Raw genomic sequence first — 8,089 nt, forward strand, 5'->3', positions numbered from 1 at the left:
AACAAGACTGTCTTTCAAATAACAAATAAGATATTGGTAGTACACATCTATAAATCTCTGAAGGCAGAGGTAGGAAGATTGCTATCACAAGTTTGAGCAAAAGCATGAGACTCTATCTAATGAAACAGCAGCAAAAAAAGGATGGGGAGTGTGGCTCAAGTGATAAAGAACTAGTCTAGCAAAAGCAGGTCCCTGAGTCTAATCCTTAGTTATCTACAAAGAAAAGAAAAGAGAAACAGGCAGGTATGTCTATAAAAGTTACGAGAACCCTTGAGCAGACATATTACAAAGGAAGATATAAGACCAGCAAGGATCACTACTATAATCAACCATGAGAAAAATGCAAATAAAAATCACAAAGGTATTATGGCTAAGTCACAAAATAATCTAATATTCACAAATGAGTTTAAGTCTTTGATATTAGTGAGAATGCAGAAATACAGGATGCTCAAAAATTGCTGCTCAGAGTATAAAATGGTACAATTACATCAAAGACTGTTTGGTTGTTTTATAAACTTCATCTTACAAAGCTGAACAAATTGATTGGTATATGTTTGTGTTTGGATCAAGAAAATGTGATATATACATATATGCATATATATATATATATATGAATTCCATGCTTCCATCAGAAAGAGTGGCATTGTCCCATTCGTAAGGAAATTGAAAAACTTGGAAAAAATTATACTAAGCAAAGTAAACCAGATCCAAAAAAACATAGGCTGAATGGTTTCCCTCAGTTGTAATAACTAGCAGATGTTCATAAATCAACAAGTTAATCCAATGGATGGTAAAAGACAAATAATTACACCTGGACATAATTAATTAAACAGCAGTCTAAACATTCACACAGTGAGAACAAAGGAGAATATTCTTAGGAGAGGATCACAAGTGCTCAATAGCAATGTGCATATGTCATATAAAACGATGTTTATTGAAATGAATGCTAAGAAATGGAAACAAGAGTTTTTTTATTGTACTGTTCTGATTCTTTTTTTTTGTTTATTTTCCTTCTTATTGCTACTTTTAATTTCTGGACCCTTTTTCTTGTATTATCTGATTTGGGAAGGGGAAGTACAGAAATGGTGGGACAGAGGATGAACCAATTCAGCATTGAAATCCACTAGACACTTATATAGAAAATTAACTGTATAATTTACAAGGAAAGGATGCTGGGAGAGGAAAATGGAGAGAGAATGAAGGAGGGGGTAACACTGTTCAAAAGGAAATGTACTCATTACCTGACTTATGTAACTGTAACTCCTCTGTACATCACCTTTATAATAAAATTTTAAAAATCTAACAATAATAATAGTACTAATAATAAATGCTTTGACTTGACAATTTTACTAGGGTGACTCCTTTCCTCAAACCAAAGTAGATTTTCACACAAATACTGGCACATAAATGATCCACCTAAAAATATTCTTAATATTAGCTCCAAACTGGAAACAACCCAAATATCCTACAATACAAGAATAAATTATTATATTTTGGTTTGCACATAGAAAGAAGTGCTACAGAATGAGACCAATTTCATGCACAAAACACTGTAAATTAATCTCAAAACAATACTGAAATGAAGAAAACACATCCAAAGAATGAATAATGTATTATTTCTTTTACACTTTCTAAAAGAAGCACAACTAACCCATGGTGATAAAAGTAATAATAGTGGTTGCTAATAAGAGATGTAGACATGAGTGGAAGGAGCACAAGTGGGTCCTCAGGAAAGACAGAAATAATGTACTGTATCTTATTTAAGGCCACAAAGTCGTAGTAAGTGCATTTGCCTAAAATTATTAAACAGTTACAGTACATGTATTTTACTGTATACAAATAAGCCTTCAATGAGGAAACAATCTGGAGTGGTTTTATTCAAAGGAAAAGTCTGTCTGGGCAGATGTACACTCAAGTGTGTCTTGCTTTCTGGTTCCTACAGTGACTAAAGCTGCAGATGTATGAGCCTTCATAAAGCAGTCATTGTGGAATGCTCCATTATCAAGTGCTGTGAAAGAGTTCTATATTCCTTTGGACTGGCTAACTTATATCCCAGCCTACAACAATACCTCTACCTTTGGGTTTTTTAACATAGGTCATCACAAAGAATGATAAACCATACATGTCACAAACAACTACATCTTTTCCTATTCTAGCAGTAACTGAACATAAGTATGTATTACTCATCGCACAGAGATAAAAAAATCTACTTTTTTATTCTAAGCTTATAAAACTGAGTCTAGATCTCCGCAGCTATCTTAAAGGCTGTGTCAATTGATTTTTTTTCTTTTGCATTCTATAAAACTAGCAATAAATAAATAATAATGTTTAAACATCCACTTTGCATTCCTTTATTTGTTATTACATACTTAGGCATATCTTTTGGTTTTCAAGTGCCCTGGACATATATTGACACCAAGGAAGTTGCTATGGCAACCAAAGGCAACCACACATTGAGATTTACAGGCAAGTAATTTAAGAAACCCTGGAGCAAAAGATGAGTGCTTAATAGTGTTCTAGTTACCCCAAGGCATATTAAAATTAAACAAAGCTGAAAGAATAAAACATTTTCTGTAAAGATCTGGTGTTCAGAATGTGCAGAATGATGTTTGTTTGATGTTTTATAAAAAAAGTCAGATTTGGATTCTCTGATTCTTCATTACATTTTTTTAATCTACAGTTAAATAAATAGGCTGGGTCAATATTAGTTACCAAAAATAGATTAATGCCACCTAGTTGTTTGTTAATTCCAACCATTGACTTAAAATTAAATGAAAGGCTGTGTCTCACACCTATAATCAATCCTAGCTACTCAGGAGGCCAAGATCTGATCACTGTGTTGCAAAAGCAGGCAGGAAAATCTGCAGGACTCTTGTCTCCCATTAACTACCAAAAAGCTGCAAGTAGAGCTGTGGGTCAAGTAGTAGAGTACCAACCTTGAGCAAAAAAAGCTCACGGACAGCTCCTAGGCTTTGAGTTCAAGCCCCAGGACCAGCACAAAAAAAAAAAAACAAAACCACTAAATAAACCCTTAAACCTAAAAGTGATTCACAAAGAGACCCTGATTCCAGAGTGGACCCAATAATGTGTACCACAGAAAGCCCAGTTTGGAGACTGCTGATAAATATCCAACTAGCATGAAGTTCACAGCCTCACAAACACCAATATTTACAGTGAATTATGTAAGATACTAAAATAGCAGGAGGTTTGATCCATTGATATCTCTACTGCAGCTCACCAAAACTGAGAGATGGATTTTATCTTGTTTTCTTACTTTTTTTTATTACTTACAAGATTTAGCCATTTCATGTTTGCCTAAAACCATCAAAATCAATTTTTTATACTAGTGTAGTTTCTCACACTTCATAAAACACTTCCTGACATAAAATGGTTTCCTGAACATTTGACAAGTTGCATGGGGACAGGAGCAGATGGGAGAGGGAGAGAGGGATAACTGAACTCAAGATGTCTTGTATGCAAAATGGGCACGTTAAGTTGAAACCTCTCTGTGAAACTATTTGATGATAATGATGTAAAAATCATTAAAAGTCAAAATGTTTTCTGAGTTTCAGACAAATTACTGCTCAATTTCAAAATGCTCAACTAGCACTCTTTAAAAACATGATACCATACCTCTATTAAAAACTCAGTAAGATGCAAACAAAGGGGACCCAAACAGGGAAAGGAGAAGTAAAACTCTCCCTCTTTGCAGATGACATGATCTTGTATTTAAAGAATCCCACAGACTCCACTCCCAAATTACTCAAGCTGATTCAAAACTTTGGCAAAGTAGCAGGGTATAAAATTAACCCTCAAAAATCAATGGCTTTTCTGTATGCCAACAATGAGAAAAGGCTGAAATTAGGAAAACAACTTCATTCGTAATAGCCCCACAAAAAATAAAATACCTAGGAATTAACTTAACCAAAGAAGTGAAGGACCTCTATGATGAAAACTTTAAACACTTGAAAAAGGAAATCAAAACAGAACTTAGAAAGTGGCAAAAACTCCCATGCTCCTGGATTGGAAAGATCAACATCGTGAAAATGGCAATACTCCCCAAGGCTATCTACAAATTCAATGGGATATTTTCAATATTCCAACCTCATTCTTCAAGGAAATAGAAGAGGCAATCCAAAAATTCATATGGAACAATAAAAGACCATGAACAGCAAAAATGATCCTCAACAGAAAGAACAGTGCTGGAGGAATATAAATACCAAATTTCAAACTCTACTACAAAGCCATAGTAATCAAAACAGCTTGGTACTGGCACAAGAACAGACCTCAGGACCAATGGAATAGAATTGAAAACCCAGAAATGAACCCACAGACCTATAGCCATCTAATCTTCGATAAGGGAGCTAAAACAATAGAATGGAAAAAAGACAGCCTCTTCAGTAAATGGTGCTGGCAAAATTGGTTAACTACTTATAGAAAACTAAAGATAGATCCTTACATATGACTCTGCATCAGAATCAACTCCAAATGGAGTCAAAGACCTCGGAGTCAAAGCAGACACTCTGAAAACATTACAGGATGGAATAGGAGAAACCTTAGGTCTCCTTGACACAGGCCAAAATTTTCTTAATAGAGACTCAGAAACACAACAAATCAAAGAAAGGTTGGACAAATGGGATTGCATGAAATTGCAGAGCTTCTGCATGGCAAAGGACATACCTCGCAAGATCTATAGAAAGCCCATGGACTGGGAGAAGATCTTCACTAGCCATACAATGGACAAGGGTCTCATATCTAAAATATACTTGGAACTCAAAAATTTAAATCCCCTAACAACAAATCTTCAAAGAAACAACTGCCCAATAAATAAGTGGGTGAAAGACTTAAAGAGAAACTCCTCTGAAGAGGAAAGAAGGATGGCCAATAGACACATGAAGAAATGCTCAACCTCTCTAGCCATAAAAGAAATGCAAATCAAAACAACATTGAGATACCACCTCACCCCAGTTAGAATGGCTAAAATCAAGAACTCTAATAACAACAGATGCTGGGGGGGGGATGTGGACAGAAGGGAACCTTACTATATTGTTGGAGGGAGTGTAAACTTGTTCAACCACTTTGGAAAGCAGTATGGAGGTTCCTCAAAAGACTCCACATAGAACTCCCTTATGACCCAGCAATCCCACTTTTGGGCATTTACCCAAATATTCACAAACAATACCACACTAAAGCTACCAGCACGACTATGTTTATTGCAGCATTATTTACTATAGCTAAAATATGGAACCAACCTAGATGCCCCTCAGTAGATGAATGGATCAAGAAAATGTGGTGCATATATATATATATATATATATATATATATATATATATATATATATATACGCACACAATGGAATTCTATGCCTCCATCAGAAAGAATGACATTGCCCCATTTGTTAGGAAATGGAAAGACTTGGAAAAAAATTATATTAAGTGAAGTAAGCCAGGCGCAAAGAAACAGAGGTCCCATGGTTTCCCTTATTTGCAATAACTAGTATATGTCTGAGTCAAGCAGAAAAGGCCAGATAAGTTGAAGTTAGAGAAATGAACCCTAAGATATGTATATTCAAATGTTTTTTTTTTCTTTCATTTGTTTCTAACACATTTATAAGATTATTTCTTTGGGGGCTGGGAAGGTGGCTCAGTGGTAGAGTGCTTGCCTTGCATGCCTGAGGCCCTGGGTTCAATTCCTCAGCACCACATAAGCAAAAAGAAAAAAAAAGCTGGAAGTGGCACTGTGGCTCAAGTGGTAGAGCGCTAGCTTTGAGCTGAAGAGCTGAGGGACAGCGCCCAGGCCCAGAGTTCAGGCTCCATGACCAGACCCAAAAAAAAAAAAAAAAGATTATTTCTTTATTGCTTTGTATGTCCCTTCCCCATGGTATAACCCATGCACAAATTATATGTTGATATAATTTGTGGAGGGGAAGGAAAAAACAAATCGTTTAAATAGGGATACAGGTGGACCCATTGCAACAATGAGATGTAGAAATCGTTATGTCAAAAATGATCTTTACAAATTTGGTGGGGGGCGGTGAGGATGGGAAGGGATGGGAAGGGGAAACAAAGGAGGAGGCTACAATGCTTGATAAGAAATGTACTCATTACTTTGCCCATGTAATTGTAACCCCTCTGTACAGTATTTTCACAATAATAACTCAGTAAGAGATTTGCCTAGAGTCCTGAGTCTTCTGAGTACAAACTATGGAACATTGGGCAAGATCTCTCATATCTATCTAAATCTGAATTACTTTGTAAGGTGGGAATGATAATCATGTCATCTCAGAAGATTGCTGATTACATTTTAAATAATAATATATACAAAATGGTTTGAAATTATACAATTAGTCATCTTAATGTTCTTTTTCTTGGAGGGGCCTGTACACTGTCCCTGAGCTATTTTTTGTTCAAGGCTAGCACTCTATTACTTGAACCACAACTCCATTTCTGACTTTTTTTGGTGATTAATTGGAGATAAGAGTCTCATGGACTTTCCTGCCTGAGGTTGGTTTCAAACCATGATATTCAGATTTCATTCTCCTGAGTAGCTAGGATTATAGGCATGAGCTACCAGTGTGCACGTAATGTTCAGTATTTTGTAGCTGAAAATTCTCAGTTGTTTCCATCATGTCTTCAATGACCATAGATTCTACTCTTAGGCAACACAAAGAAGTAATGTGGGATCATAAAATTAAGAACTAATAAAGAAGATTGCACAGTTCCAGGAGTTGAAATAACAATAATGGTTGCCACTTATTGGGTGCCAGGCAAATTCCTTGAAGTTTGCTTTATATCCTTTATTTCCACCTACAACCCTATGAGATAGACCTTAACTCCATTCCGGAGACTAAGAATACCAATTGAAAGCAACTATTTTTGCCCATAAGTATCACATCCTTAAGAGAACCACATCTCCCATTCCATGGTATCCTTTCTCTTACCAGTACCTGACTTCCTATGACTGTAAGAGTAGAAATATGTGAAGCTGGACCAAGAATTCCTTTGTGCATTTCAATATAGAATTCAAGAGAAACACTCCCATTTCAAGCCACTAAGGAATCATAGCAATGATCTGAGACTGTTGGTGGTCATCTTGCCCACTGTAAACCACTAACCACTGATGCAGAGTAGTCAAGCAGATCACCAGTGCTGAGAAAGATGAAGCCCTGGGAACATTAACATGAACCTGATCTGTCAAACTAGGCTTGGATAGTCTAAATCTCTTTCATTAAGCATAGTTGAGTTTCTGTGAAAGGGTCCTAGAAGGCAATGGAATTCACCCAGCTACAAAAACTAAACTAAAATAATTATTTGATGAAGAGGATATTGATAGTGATGTTAAAGGTTAGAAACTGAGAACAAGAGTGGAAAGGGTTGTCTCACAGGAGTAGGTGAATGCAGGATCCGGAGATGTGAGCACAGAAGCAGGGACACAGGCAGAGCAAGAAGACAACAGCTACTCCGTCCAATCACTCCTCAACCTCCTATAAGTACCAAACCTGATCCTAATCAAACTGGCAAAGGTGCCCAGGTGAGCAGCTCAAAGGATCAGCATCATCACAAGACTTTCAGGTCAGGGGCTATATGGGGAGTAGGAGGCTGTGGGGAAGCAACACCACTATTGGCTTTCTTTGACATCAAAGAAACCTGACTACCTCCTGAGAAATGTACCTAAAGCAGAACAGCTAGTAAATAATGCGGAAGGCAGGAAGCAGTCCAGATCTATTACTCCCTGAATCAATGCTTTTTCTGCTGTATTTCAAGGATTTGATTCTCTGATCAAAACGTCCATTCCAAAGAGCTCAGTGGCAGAGTGCGCCTCAAGCTCTGAATAACTAATGAAGAAGCCCTAATCTCAACAATTCAATACCTCACCAGCCTTTGTGAGGGTCTGTTATTCTGGTTTCATCTATAGACGATACAGTGCAGCTAATATCATAGTGAGAGAATCCCCTGAGCCACCAAGTTATACAACCATGACTACTCACTCCTCTTTTCTTTAAGACATCAGAGACATAGTGTTTGCATCATTCAATTCTACAATCCTTTGAGAATGACCTGAGTGACCACAGATGTTTCCAGGCACTTC

This window comes from Dipodomys merriami, unplaced genomic scaffold, assembly GCF_024711535.1.
Source record: "Dipodomys merriami isolate MVZ:Mamm:240054 unplaced genomic scaffold, mDipMer1.0.p SCAF_4, whole genome shotgun sequence".
In the NCBI taxonomy this organism is placed as follows: Eukaryota; Metazoa; Chordata; class Mammalia; order Rodentia; family Heteromyidae; genus Dipodomys; species Dipodomys merriami.